The 13,292-nt window shown below is 53.1% G+C and overlaps 1 pseudogene; it reads right to left on the bottom strand.

Moving 5' to 3' along the window:
- The window catches only part of LOC123482214, a 43,917-nt pseudogene extending 33,845 nt beyond the window's left edge, over positions 1–10,072 (bottom strand).
- Positions 10,073–13,292: the final 3,220 nt, after the last annotated feature.

Raw genomic sequence — 13,292 nt, 5'->3', positions numbered from 1 at the left:
TGTGAACGAGCCATCCGCCCATGCATTTCTCATTTCACATAATGGCATGTATATTGCAAAAACAACTGGTGCGATCCAGAGCCATTCAAACTTTTTTCACCCTCTGCTGCTATCAAAGGTCTGTCTGTGAACCCTTTAAGACCACAGATTGTAGACGACCACAAGACAAAAACAAAACCCTGATGGATGGTTTCATTTCCATTAATTATTATTTAAGTATTTTTCCCCAAAACAATTCCCAGTTATGCTTCAGTTAGTCTTTATCAGTATCGCTCCACTTGAGCTACATGGGAGGCCAAATCACACATCCCCAGAGTCCCACATCAGGAACCTCAGTTCCTGGCCATTCAATTCCAGCACAATAAATAACAAATAGGGAAGGGAAAAAACAGCCACATCTGAGTTTCCCATCACTGGTACAGTATGGTACAGTACATGTGTGAGGCTTTAGCAGCCTGGGGCCTTCCCTGCCTGCCTGGTCTGCCTGTAACATGTGGGTGTCAGTATGATCCCTGCTGCGCTCACCATACTGTAATATGCTGATATGACTTACAATAACACAGCAGTGCGAGCTGAGCACATGTGCAGCATCAATCTAACTCAGCACTGAATGTGGGAAAGAGGCCGTTCTGAAATGACATCATGCTGCTGCAGCCCACCATACCGCTAAGACCTGGCCTAGCTGGCCAATGTGGATATCATCAGGCTCAGTGGTATTTCCAGAACGTATTTATTTTCTCTTCCCTGTCCTCTGCCTAGTGGGGCATTGATATGATAGCTATGAAACGCGTAGTACTAGAGCCTATAATGTTGAGAAGCACAGAGCTTCTGGATGGGTTCAGAGTGGCAGTGTGCGTGCAGTGCATCAGTCCATCTCTGATGTGTGTGACTGACATTGAGGTTGAGATGGAGGGAGAGAGGGGTTTAGTCCATGCTGCCTGCTGAGAGGGGCAGGGCTGTTACCAGGGTGACTATGTCGACTCATTAGCATGGCCCCCTTATCCCATGGTGGATTTTCACACTCCCCTACATCAGGGGATGCCTCACTCCAGGCACTACATCTGGGTCCAATTTAGGTTTTTATGAAAATGAGGAAGACATCAAACCATTTTTGCTGTGCATTGTTTTTTACCCAGTTTATTTTTAAGTTTCTCTTGAGTTTTCTGGTGAGCCGAATTGGCTCTGCAAATGGAATGAAATGCCCCAACAACATCCGACCAAGTAAAACAACAGTCTGACAAAATATTGAACAAAACCGAAAATACCAGTATGTGTGTTGCGGTGACCAGGGTCTGAGAGGTCCTTGAGTACTGCAGAACCAGAGATAGTGGTCCTGTGGTTATTTGGATATCAAGGAAGAGATGGAGTTAAGAGTGTACACTCTTAGAAAAAAAGGTGCTATCTAGAACCTAAAATGAGTCTTCAGCTGTCCCCATAGAAGAGCCCTTTGAAGAACCCTTTTTGGTTCCAGGAAGAACTCTTTTGGTTCCAGGTAGAACCCTTTCCACAGAGGGTTCTACATGGAACCCAAAAGGGTTCTACCTAGAACCAAAAAGGGTTATTCTATAGGGACAGCTGAAGAACCCTTATGGAACTGTCACGGATTCTGCCGACGCTGCTCCTCCTCCTTGTTCGGGCAGGCTTCGGCGTTCGTCGTCCCCGGAGTATTAGCTGCCACCGTTGAATGTTTCTATGTTTGATTGCTATTGTCTGTCTATTGCACCTGTGTCCGTTTGTGTCTGATTATGTGTTCTATAAGTTGCCTGTTTTGTATTGGTTAGGTTGTGTGTTGTTATTCGCCTGTCCGTTAGTGCTGCGTGTTTTCTCTGTTTATTGTTTTGTTAGTTTACGCACAGTCTGCGTAATCGCTCGCCTCTGTTTGTTGTTTGAGGCCGTTCATTGTATTGTGCTTGGGTTTGCACTAGTAAACGTTGTTGGACTAAGCTTCGGTGTCCTGCGACTGACTCCCGCACCACATTAACCTCAGCTAGTGACAGAACAACACACCACCATGGAGTCAGCAGGAGCAGCGGCGGCACCCAAGTCGCTGGAGGATCGGATCAGCGACCAAGACACCATGATCCGGCAACTTGGGGCCGCCATGAACGAGGTGTCCAACACGCTGCGCCGATTGGTTACGGGGGAGGTGCCCACGCCTTCGCACACCTTACCATCACCATCGGCCAGTCCTACTCTCCCAGCACCGGAACCCAGTGGCATTCGGCTCTCGCTCCCAAGGGCATATGATGGTTCTGCAGCCGGGTGTCAGGGGTTCCTCCTGCAGGTGGAACTCTACCTGGCCACCATACACCCGGCGCCCTCGGGATACGAGAGCGTCTCCGCCCTCATCTCCTGTCTATCCGGCAAGGCGTTGGAGTGGGCCAACGCCGAATGGAGGGGAATAGACGCCGCCACCATCACCTACGCGGAGTTCTCCCGCCGCTTCAGGGCTGTGTTCGATCATCCACCTGAGGGGAAGGCGGCGGGGGAGCGTCTGTTCCACCTCCGACAGGGGAAGAGGAGTGCACAGGAGTTCGCCCTGGAGTTCCGGACTCTAGCGGCGGATGCGGGGTGGAATGAGAGGGCCCTCATCGACCATTACCGGTGTAGCCTACGAGGGACGTTCGTCGTGAGCTGGCCTGCAGGGACACCAACCTATCCTTCGACCAGTTGGTGGACATTTCCATCCGTCTCGACACCCTGCTGGCTACCCGCGGACGTCCCGAGTGGGGGTCGTCCATTCCACCCTCCAGCACCTCCGAGCCGGTTCCCATGGAGCTCGGGGGTGCTGGCGCTAGGGAGAGGAGGAGAGAGAACCCGAGGGGGGCCGTCCCCTGCACCAACTGTGGCCGTGGAGGACACACTGCGGCTAGGTGCTGGGGAGGGTCTCCTGGGAGAGGGGACAACAGGTCACGCACTGGGGAGTCATTTCAGGTGAGTAGGCGCCCCACTTACCCAGAGCTCTCTGTTGGCCACTTGTATATACCTGTGAGATTTCCACAGGTGGCACCTCATTCCCAGCATAAGGCGCTAGTAGATTCAGGCGCAGCTGGGAACTTTGTTGATCGTGAATTTTGTTATAGGTTAGGAATTCCCCTTCGGCCGGTAGAAGCCCCCTTTCCTGTTCATGCCCTAGACAGCCGGCCGCTGGGGTCGGGGTTGATCAGGGAAGTCACAGCACCACTTAAGATGACGACGCAGGGGGGTCATGAGGAGATCATTCAGTTTTATCTGATCGACTCTCCTGCATATCCCGTGGTGCTGGGGCTTCCCTGGTTAAGCGCCCATGATCCTACCATTGCGTGGCAACGGAGGGCTCTTATGGAGTGGTCTGCCCAGTGTGTAGGGAGATGTCTAGGTGTTTCCTTAGGGGCGACCTCGGTGGAGAGTCCGAACCAAGTGCCCGCAATGCGCATTCCCCCTGAATATGAGGATTTAGCACTTGTGTTCAGCAAAACGAGGGCGACACGGCTACCACCTCATAGACAGGGGGATTGTGCGATAGATCTCCAAACAGGAGCGGCACTTCCGCGGAGCCGTGTGTATCCCCTGTCTCAAGAGGAGACCGCGGCTATGGAGACTTACATAGCCGAGTCCTTGGCACAGGGATACATACGGTCCTCCACTTCCCCGGTTTCCTCGAGTTTCTTCTTTGTGAAGAAGAAGGACGGGGGTTTGCGCCCGTGTATTGATTACCGTAGTCTCAATCAGATCACGGTTAAGTACAGTTACCCTCTTCCTCTGATTGCGACTATGACGGAGTCATTACGCGGAGCGCGGTTCTTCACAAAGTTAGATCTCAGGAGCGCGTACAATCTGGTGCGCATTAGGGAGGGGGATGAATGGAAAACAGCATTTAGTACCACCTCAGGTCATTATGAGTATCTCGTCATGCCATACGGGTTAATGAATGCTCCTTCAGTCTTCCAATCCTTTGTTGACGAGATTTTCCGGGACATGCATGGGCAGGGTGTGGTAGTATACATCGACGACATCCTAGTGTACTCTTCTACACGAGCCGAGCATGTAGCCCTGGTGCGCCGAGTGTTGAGGAGGCTGTTGGAGCATGACTTGTATGTCAAGGCAGAGAAATGCTTGTTTTTCCAGGAGTCCGTCTCCTTTTTGGGTTATCGATTGTCCGCGTCTGGTGTGAAGATAGAGGTTGACCGTGTGTCGGCCGTGCGTAATTGGAAAACTCCAACCACTGTAAAAGAGGTGCAGCAGTTTTTGGGTTTTGCTAATTACTACCGGAGGTTTATCCGGGGCTTTGGACAGGTGGCAGCTCCCATCACGTCCCTGCTAAAGGGGGGTCCGGTGCGTTTGCAGTGGTCAGCTGAGGCGGACAGGGCATTTGTTAAACTAAAGAACCTGTTCACTTCGGCTCCGGTGCTGGCGCATCCGGATCCCGCTTTACCATTCCAAGTTGAGGTAGACGCGTCCGAGGCCGGTATTGGGGCAGTCCTGTCGCAACGGTCCGGCACGCCACCTAAACTCCGCCCCTGTGCGTTCTATTCCAAGAAGCTCAGCTCGGCGGAGCGTAATTATGACGTAGGGGACAGGGAGCTGTTAGCTGTAGTCCAGGCCCTAAAGGTGTGGAGGCATTGGCTTGAGGGGGCTCAACACCCTTTCCTCATTCTGACTGACCACCGTAACCTGGAGTACATCCGGGCAGCTAGGAGACTAAACCCTCGTCAGGCTAGGTGGAACATGTTCCTAACCCGGTTTGTTTTTAAGATCACATACATCCCAGGGTCCCAGAACGGTAAGGCAGACGCCCTGTCCCGGCGGTATGACACAGAGGAGAGGTCCATTGAGCCTACTCCCATACTGCCGGAGTCTTGTCTGGTGGCTCCGGTGGTGTGGGAGGTCGATGCGGAGATCGAGCGGGCCCTGCGTACCGACCCTACTCCCCCCGAGTGTCCTGTGGGGCGGACGTACGTTCCGCTCGAGGTTCGTGACCGCCTTATTTATTGGGCTCATACATCACCCTCCTCTGGACATCCAGGTATTGGCCGGACAGTGCACTGCCTTAGCGTGAAATACTGGTGGCCAACGTTAGCTAGGGATGTGAGGGTATATGTCTCCTCCTTCTCGGTGTGCGCCCAGTGTAAGGCGCCTAGACATTTGCCCAGGGGAAAGTTACATCCCCTGCCCGTTCCACAACGACCATGGTCCCACCTCTCGGTGGATTTTGTGACCGACCTTCCCCCCTCCCAGGGGAATACCACCATTTTGGTCGTTGTGGATCAGTTTTCCATGGCCTGTCGTCTCCTCCCAATGCCGGGTCTTCCTACTGCCCTACAGACCGCTGAGGCCCTATTTACCCACGTGTTCCGGCACTATGGGGTCCCCGAGGATATTGTGTCTGACCGAGGTCCCCAGTTCACCTCCAGAGTCTGGGGGCGTTCATGGAACGCTTTGGGGGTCTCGGTGAGCCTTACCTCGGGTACCACCCAGAGAGTAATGGGCAGGTTGAACGAGTCAACCAGGATGTGGGTAGGTTTCTGAGGTCCTATTGCCAGGGCCGGCCGGAGGAGTGGTCTAGGTATATCCCCTGGGCAGAGATGGCCCAGAACTCTCTCTGCCACTCCTCCACCAATTTAACACCTTTCCAGTGTGTTTTAGGGTATCAGCCGGTCCTGGCACCATGGCACGAGAGCCAGATCGAGGCCCCTGCGGTAGATGAGTGGATTCGGCGCTCGGAGGAGATGTGGGACGCTGCACATGTCCATCTGCAGCGGGCCATCCGTCGACAGAAGGCGAGCGCCGATCGCCACCGCAGTGAGGGACCGGTATACGCACCGGGAGATCGAGTCTGGCTCTCGACTCGAAACCTGCCCCTCCGCCTGCCCTGCCGGAAGCTGGGTCGGCGGTTTGTGGGGCCCTTTAAAGTCCTGAGAAGATTGAACGAGGTGTGTTACAGGTTACAACTGCCTATTGATTACAAGAATATTAACCCCTCGTTCCATGTGTCTCTTCTCAGGCCGGTGGTAGCTGGCCCACTCCAAGAAGATGAGATAGGAGAGACCCCTCCGCCCCCATTGGACATCGAGGGGGCCCCATCTTGGACTCGAGGCGCCGGATGAGTGGTCTCCAGTATCTCGTGGAGTGGGAGGGGTACGGTCCGGAGGAACGGTGCTGGGTGCCTAGGAGGGACAGCCTAGATCCATCCCTCCTGACTGAGTTCCACCGTGGGCATCCCACGCGCCCGGGTCCGCGTCCTCCTGGCCGTCCCCGAGGCCGGGGTCGGCGCACGGCCGCGCGTCAAGGGGGGGGTACTGTCACGGATTCTGCCGAGGCTGCTCCTCCTCCTTGTTCGGGCAGGCTTCGGCGTTCGTCGTCCCCGGAGTACTAGCTGCCACCGTTGAATGTTTCTATGTTTGATTGCTTTTGTCTGTCTATTGCACCTGTGTCCGTTTGTGTCTGATTATGTGTTCTATAAGTTGCCTGTTTTGTATTGGTTAGGTTGTGTGTTGTTATTCGCCTGTCCGTTAGTACTGCGTGTTTTCTCTGTTTATTGTTTTGTTAGTTTACGCACAGTCTGCGTAATCGCTCGCCTCTGTTTGTTGTTTGAGGCCGTTCGTTGTATTGTGCTTGGGTTTGCACTAGTAAACGTTGTTGGACTAAGCTTCGGTGTCCTGCGCCTGACACCCGCACCACATTAACCTCAGCTAGTGACAGGAACCCTTGTCACGCTCGTCATAATGAGTGGACCAAGGCGCATATGATATGAGTACATACTTTAATAGGTACTTCTCAAACAGCAACAAAAACAACAAAACGATACGTGAAGTCCTCGGTCAATAACACAAACCTACACGGAACATAGACACTACACAAAGAAACGAACACCCTGGCTCAACTTACAAGAGTCCCCAGAGCCAGGGCGTGACAGTATCCCCCCCCCAAAGGCGCGGACTAAGACCGCGCCAACATAAACCCAACAGGGAAGGGGCCGGGTGGGCATTCCTCCTCGGAGGCGGATCCGGCTCCGGGCGTGACCACCACCCTCTAACAACCCCCCCGTAGCGCCCCTGGTCTGGTCCCGCTGGCTGGAGCTGGACTGGACATCGGTGGAGCGGATTGCTTAGGCTCCGGTGTGGAGCAGCTGACCGGTACCTGACCAGGCACCGGTGAAACAGGCACGGGCTGTGCCGGACTGACGACGCGCACCACAGGCTTGGTGCGGAGAGCAGGAACGGGCCGGACTGGGCTGACGACGCGCACCATTGGCTTGGTGCGGGGAGCAGGGACGGGCCGGACTGGGCTGACGACGCGCACCATTGGCTTGGTGCGGGGAGCAGGAATGGGCCGGACCGGGCTGACGAAGCGCACCACTGGCTTGGTGCGGGGAGCAGGAACAGGCCGGGCCGGGCTGGCGACGCGCACCATTGGCTTGGTGCGAGGGGCAGGAACAGACCGGGCCGGGCTGGCGACGCGCACCATTGGCTTGGTGCGAGGGGCAGGAACAGGCCGGGCCGGGCTGGCGACGCGCACCACAGGCTTGGTGCGGGGAGCAGGAACAGGCCGGGCCGGGCTGGCGACGCGCACCATTGGCGTGGTGCGAGGGGCAGGAACAGGCCAGGCCGGGCTGGCGACGCGCACCATTGGCTTGGTGCGAGGGGCAGGAACAGGCCGGGCCGGGCTGGCGACGCGCACCATTGGCTTGGTGCGAGGGGCAGGAACAGGCCAGGCCGGGCTGGCGACGCGCACCATTGGCTTGGTGCGAGGGGCAGGAACAGGCCGGGCCAGGCTGGCGACGCGCACCACAGGCTTGGTGCGAGGGGCAGGAACAGGCCGGGCCGGGCTAGCGACGCGCAACACAGGCTTGGAGCGAGGGACAGGAACAGGCCAGACCGTACTGGGAACACACACCACTGGCCTTGTGTGGGGATCAGGAACGGGCCGGACCGGACTGGTAACACACCTCAGTACCTCTCGCCATGCCTCTACACTCTCCTTCCCTCTACTGACCAATGGCCCCCGTAACCTGGTGGCCTTCTCTCCTCGTCCACAAACTCGCCCTTTATCTGCCTCCAGCAGCCCCGTCGTCCATGCCGTGTGCCCCCCCCAAAGCATGTATTGGGGGTGCCTCTCGCCTGTCCGATAACGGCCCGGTTGGCGCCGCTTCTCCTCTCCTGCCTGGGTCTCCCCCTTCATCGCCCTCCGGTAACGGACGGCCTCCTCCTCCGTGATCTGCCCCCAACCGAGGAGGACATCCACTAACGTTACCTCCGGCGTTTGCTCCTGGACACGCTGCTTGGTCCTGTATTGGTGGGATCTTCTGTCACGCTCGTCATAATGAGTGGACCAAGGCGCAGCGTGATATGAGTACATACTTTAATAGGTACTTCTCAAACAGCAACAAAAACAACAAAACGATACGTGAAGTCCTCGGTCAATAACACAAACCTACACGGAACATAGACACTACACAAAGAAACGAACACCCTGGCTCAACTTACAAGAGTCCCCAGAGCCAGGGCGTGACAACCCTTTTTTCTAATAGTGTTGAGGGGAGTAGAATGCACCAACTATGACGTATTCCAAACCAAAATACACAATAATCACAATAACCACAACTATTACCAATCCAGAGAAGTACCCAATAACTTACTGGAAATGAATTCTTACCTGAGCCAAGGGTCTGGATGGGGTAAAATTACCAGAATATATCAGAGGCTGTAGACAATCTGTCCGTCTTTTATATGCTTGCCGTTAACGAGCAAAAGAGAGCTAACGAGACACCATGCACCTATTGGTCATTCACCCTGATGTTGGAGAATTTCAGGTCAATATAATGCCTGGGAGAAATCAAACATAATTTTACATTAATTATGTGGTCGGGAATATTCAGAAACCGGGAAGTCAAGCGTTTCTCCTGACAGTAGAGTTGTGAGTGGTGTGGTGGGTAATATATAGTAGAGGGATAATGGTGTTTATGAATGTGAGTGTAGCCAGCAGACCCCTGCCCCAGGCTGTCAGCAGACTGGAGTGGAGAAGAGTGGGGAAGCAGCGTCTCTCTCGCTCTCTCATGTTTCTGCTGAGGCAGCATACCTGGCAGATCCTGGCAGCGTGTCGGCACAACAAAGGGCCCAGCTACTCTTTGAAACCCATCATGCTTCACCCCTGTGGTTGCTGCTTAAAGAGCCAGTGCGCTTAACAGTTTCAGTATGTTTGGCACAGACCACCGGCCCCAGTTGTAGGGGGCTCAGGAAATCCTACAATAAAGAAATAGCACTCGAAGTCGAAATCAAGGTAATTTATCCTAATATCTCATCAACAATGTTATACCGCTTTCTAAGATCCCTGCACCAAATATACTGTTGCGGGTAAAGGGGGGAAAATAGGGTTTTGTGTTGGTGCTCAGTGGGTACCAAATGGAAAGTTACAGAGAGAAAGTGATGGTATGTTCTTATCAGATAACCTTTTTACCTGAGCTGTCCAGTGACAAGGTGAAGAATCTCATCAAAATCTCTGTTATGAAATATTAACCGCAGAGCTCATAAATGGCAACTTACTGTAGTGCACTCAAGAACAGTCTTTTATTCTTTTTTTTATGAGAGGATTTCCAGTTAAAAAGTTGAATAGTCCTGACATGAACTGGGATCAAAATAGAGTCAAATGTGTAAAAGGTAGACAAAAGGAGAAAGTAGATAAGATAAAAGGACTTACAACAGAAAGAAGGATAATCCATCAAGGTCAATTGACAATTAGGCTACATTTAAAATGTGAAATGCAAAAGTGAACTTGTGTCTCTCTCTATACAACTACTCTTTGAGTTGAATTCTATTAAACCCATCTTCCTTCGTTTGTGGAAATAAAAACATTTTAAAAAGGGAAAAGGCCAGACATTCCAGGAATTCCCTGACAGTTCCATACATAAGGAAGGGCTGGACTAGAAAAACAGAGATCAGGGCCAAACTGTCTGAGACATTGTCACTCACATGTCACTGTAAAAATAGAGAGAGCAACCATGTATGCTTAACCCTTGCTCGGCCACCTCTTCCAGAAGCAGCATCCAGCACAGGTTGAACTGCCCGGCAGTCACGTGACACAGTCTTGCACACATATTCACGAGTCCATGTGCTCACTTTTCTTCTCTCCCTCTCTTTCTCTTCTCGATCTCCCTCTCTGCAGTCTCCACTGTCCCAATGTGAGGGGAGAGCATGGTTGTGGAGGAGAGGGTTGGAGCAGATTGGCTCTGTGGCCGACTTATTGTTGACTCTGACCCCCTCTTATTCAATGCAATGTATTAGGCTGCCAGGATGAGTCACACACACCAGGTAGCTATGTGTCAACTCCTCTGCTAGCCTCACAAAGCAAAATTAAAACGTCTTATTTTCATGCACAGGCCTAAATTGAAACACCCCACTAAGCCCAGAAGTTGAAAATACTTTCCAAAGAAAGACTATCAGTCTTCAATTTAAAGGTTCTTCAGAGACCATTAAACCTGCCTTGAGGTTTTATTGACCGTGACCAAATAGGCTACCACAAACTAAAGCGCCTATAAAATTGTCCAAAGTCGATTATACAGAAAATCCTCAAAATGTTAATTTGCCCCTACTTGAATGAGGCTCTCAGAATAGTCACACTAAAAACCTCTCAAGTGGTTGAGCACAGCTCTTGTGAACCTCTCACTGGCAAGCACTATCAGGGAGACCAAGAGAAAGGCATCCGCATTAGGGATAGCCTAGAACTTTGGAGAGTCCTCACCAAAATGACTGATGTGATCCAAGCCACTTCTGTAAAAACAGATGGCACATGGGGGTAAAAAATAAATGTGGCACTTCCTTTAGACTAATACAGTGCATTCTATTGGTAGCGATTCGTCCGTCGGAATACATTTACATTTACATTTTAGTCATTTAGCAGACGCTCTTATCCAGAGCGACTTACAGGAGCAATTAGGGTTAAGTGCCTTGCTCAAGGGCACATTAACGTCATTTAGCAGACGCTCTTAGCCAGAGCGACTCACAAATTGGTGCGTTCACCCTATAGCCAGTGGGATAACCACTTTACAATGGGGGGGTAGAAGGATTCCTTTATCCTATCCCAGGTATTCCTTAAAGAGGTGGGGTTTCAAATGTCTCCGGAAGGTGGTGAGTGACTCCGCTGTCCTGGCGTCGTGAGGGAGCTTGTTCCACCATTGGGGTGCCAGGGCAGCGAACAGTTTTGACTGGGCTGAGCGGGAACTATGCTTCCGCAGAGGAAGGGGAGCCAGCAGGCCAGAGGTGGATGAGCGCAATGCCCTCGTTTGGGTGTAGGGACTGATCAGAGCCTGAAGGTACAGAGGTGCCGTTCCCCTCACTGCTCCATAGGCAAGCACCATGGTCTTGTAGCGGATGCGAGCTTCAACTGGAAGCCAGTGGAGTGTGCGGAGGAGGGGGGTGACGTGAGAGAACTTGGGAAGGTTGAACACCAGACGGGCTGCGGCATTCTGGATGAGTTGTAGGGGTTTAATGGCACAGGCAGGGAGGCCAGCCAACAGCGAGTTGCAGTAGTCCAGACGGGAGATGACAAGTGCCTGGATTAGGACCTGTGCCGCTTCCTGTGTAAGGCAGGGTCGTACTCTCCGAATGTTGTAGAGCATGAACCTGCAGGAGCGGGTCACCGCCTTGATGTTGGCGGAGAACGACAGGGTGTTGTCCAGGGTCACGCCTAGGCTCTTCGCACTCTGGGAGGAGGACACAGCGGAGTTGTCAACCGTGATGGCGAGATCATGGAACGGGCAGTCCTTCCCCGGGAGGAAGAGCAGCTCCGTCTTGCCAGGGTTCAGCTTGAGGTGGTGATCCGTCATCCATACTGATATGTCTGCCAGACATGCAGAGATGCGATTCGCCACCTGGTTATCAGAAGGGGGAAAGGAGAAGATTAGTTGTGTATCGTCAGCGTAGCAATGATAGGAGAGACCATGTGAGGATATGACAGAGCCAAGTGACTTGGTGTATAGGGAGAAAAGGAGAGGGCCTAGAACTGAGCCTTGGGGGACACCAGTGGTGAGAGCACGTGGTGCGGAGACAGCTTCTCGCCACGCCACTTGGTAGGAGCGACCGGTCAGGTAGGACGCAATCCAGGAGTGAGCCGCGCCGGAGATGCCCAGCTCGGAGAGGGTGGAGAGGAGGATCTGATGGTTCACAGTGTCAAAGGCAGCAGACAGGTCTAGAAGGACAAGAGCAGAGGAGAGAGAGTTAGCTTTAGCAGTGCGGAGAGTCTCCGTGACACAGAGAAGAGCAGTCTCAGTTGAATGACCAGTCCTGAAACCTGATTGGTTTGGATCAAGAAGGTCATTCTGAGAGAGATAGCAAGAGAGTTGGCTAAAGACGGCACGCTCAATAGTTTTGGAAAGAAAAGAAAGAAGGGATACTGGTCTGTAGTTGTTGACATCAGTGGGGTCGAGTGTTGGTTTTTTGAGAAGGGGAGCAACTCTCGCTCTCTTAAAGACGGAAGGGACATGGCCAGCGGTCAAGGATGAGTTGATCAGCGAGGTGAGGTAGGGGAGAAGGTCACCGGAGATGGTCTGGAGAAGGGAGGAGGGGATGGGGTCAAGCGGGCAGGTTGTTGGGCGGCCTGCAGTCACAAGTCGCAGGATTTTATCTGGAGAGAGAGGGGAGAAAGAAGTCAAAGCATAGGGTAGGGCAGTGTGAGCAGGACCAGCAGTGTCATTAGACTTAACAAACGAGGATCGGATGTCGTCAACCTTCTTTTCAAAGTGGTTGACGAAGTCATCCACGAGAGAGAGGAGGGGGGGGGAGGATTCAGGAGGGAGGAAAATGTGGCAAAGAGCTTCCTAGGGTTAGAGGCAGATGCTTGGAATTTAGAGTGGTAGAAGGTGGCCTTAGCAGCAGAAACAGATGAAGAAAATGTAGAGAGGAGGGAGGAAAAGATGCCAGGTCGGCAGGGAGTTTAGTTTTCTTCCATTTCCGCTCCGCTGCCCGGAGCTCTGTTCTGTGAGCTCGCAGTGAGTCATCAAGCCACGGAGCTGGAGGGGAGGACCGAGCCGGCCGGGAGGATAGGGGACACAGAGAGTCAAAGGATGCAGAAAGGGAGGAGAGGAGGGTTGAGGAGGCAGAATCAGGAGATTGGAGGGAGAAGGATTGAGCAGAGGGAAGAGATGATAGGATGGAAGAGGAGAGAGTAGTGGGAGAGAGAGAGCGAAGGTTGCGGCGGCGCATTACCATCTGTGTAGGGGCAGAGTGAGTAGTGTGGTAGGAGAGCGAGAGAGAAAAGGAAACAAAGTAGTGGTCGGAGACATGGAGGGGAGTTGCAGTGAGATTAGTAGAGGAGCAGCA

This window comes from Coregonus clupeaformis, chromosome 29, assembly GCF_020615455.1.
Source record: "Coregonus clupeaformis isolate EN_2021a chromosome 29, ASM2061545v1, whole genome shotgun sequence".
Classification (NCBI taxonomy): Eukaryota; Metazoa; Chordata; class Actinopteri; order Salmoniformes; family Salmonidae; genus Coregonus; species Coregonus clupeaformis.
The sequence above is the reverse complement of the archived record's forward strand: the minus strand, read 5'-3'. Positions and strand labels throughout refer to the sequence as shown.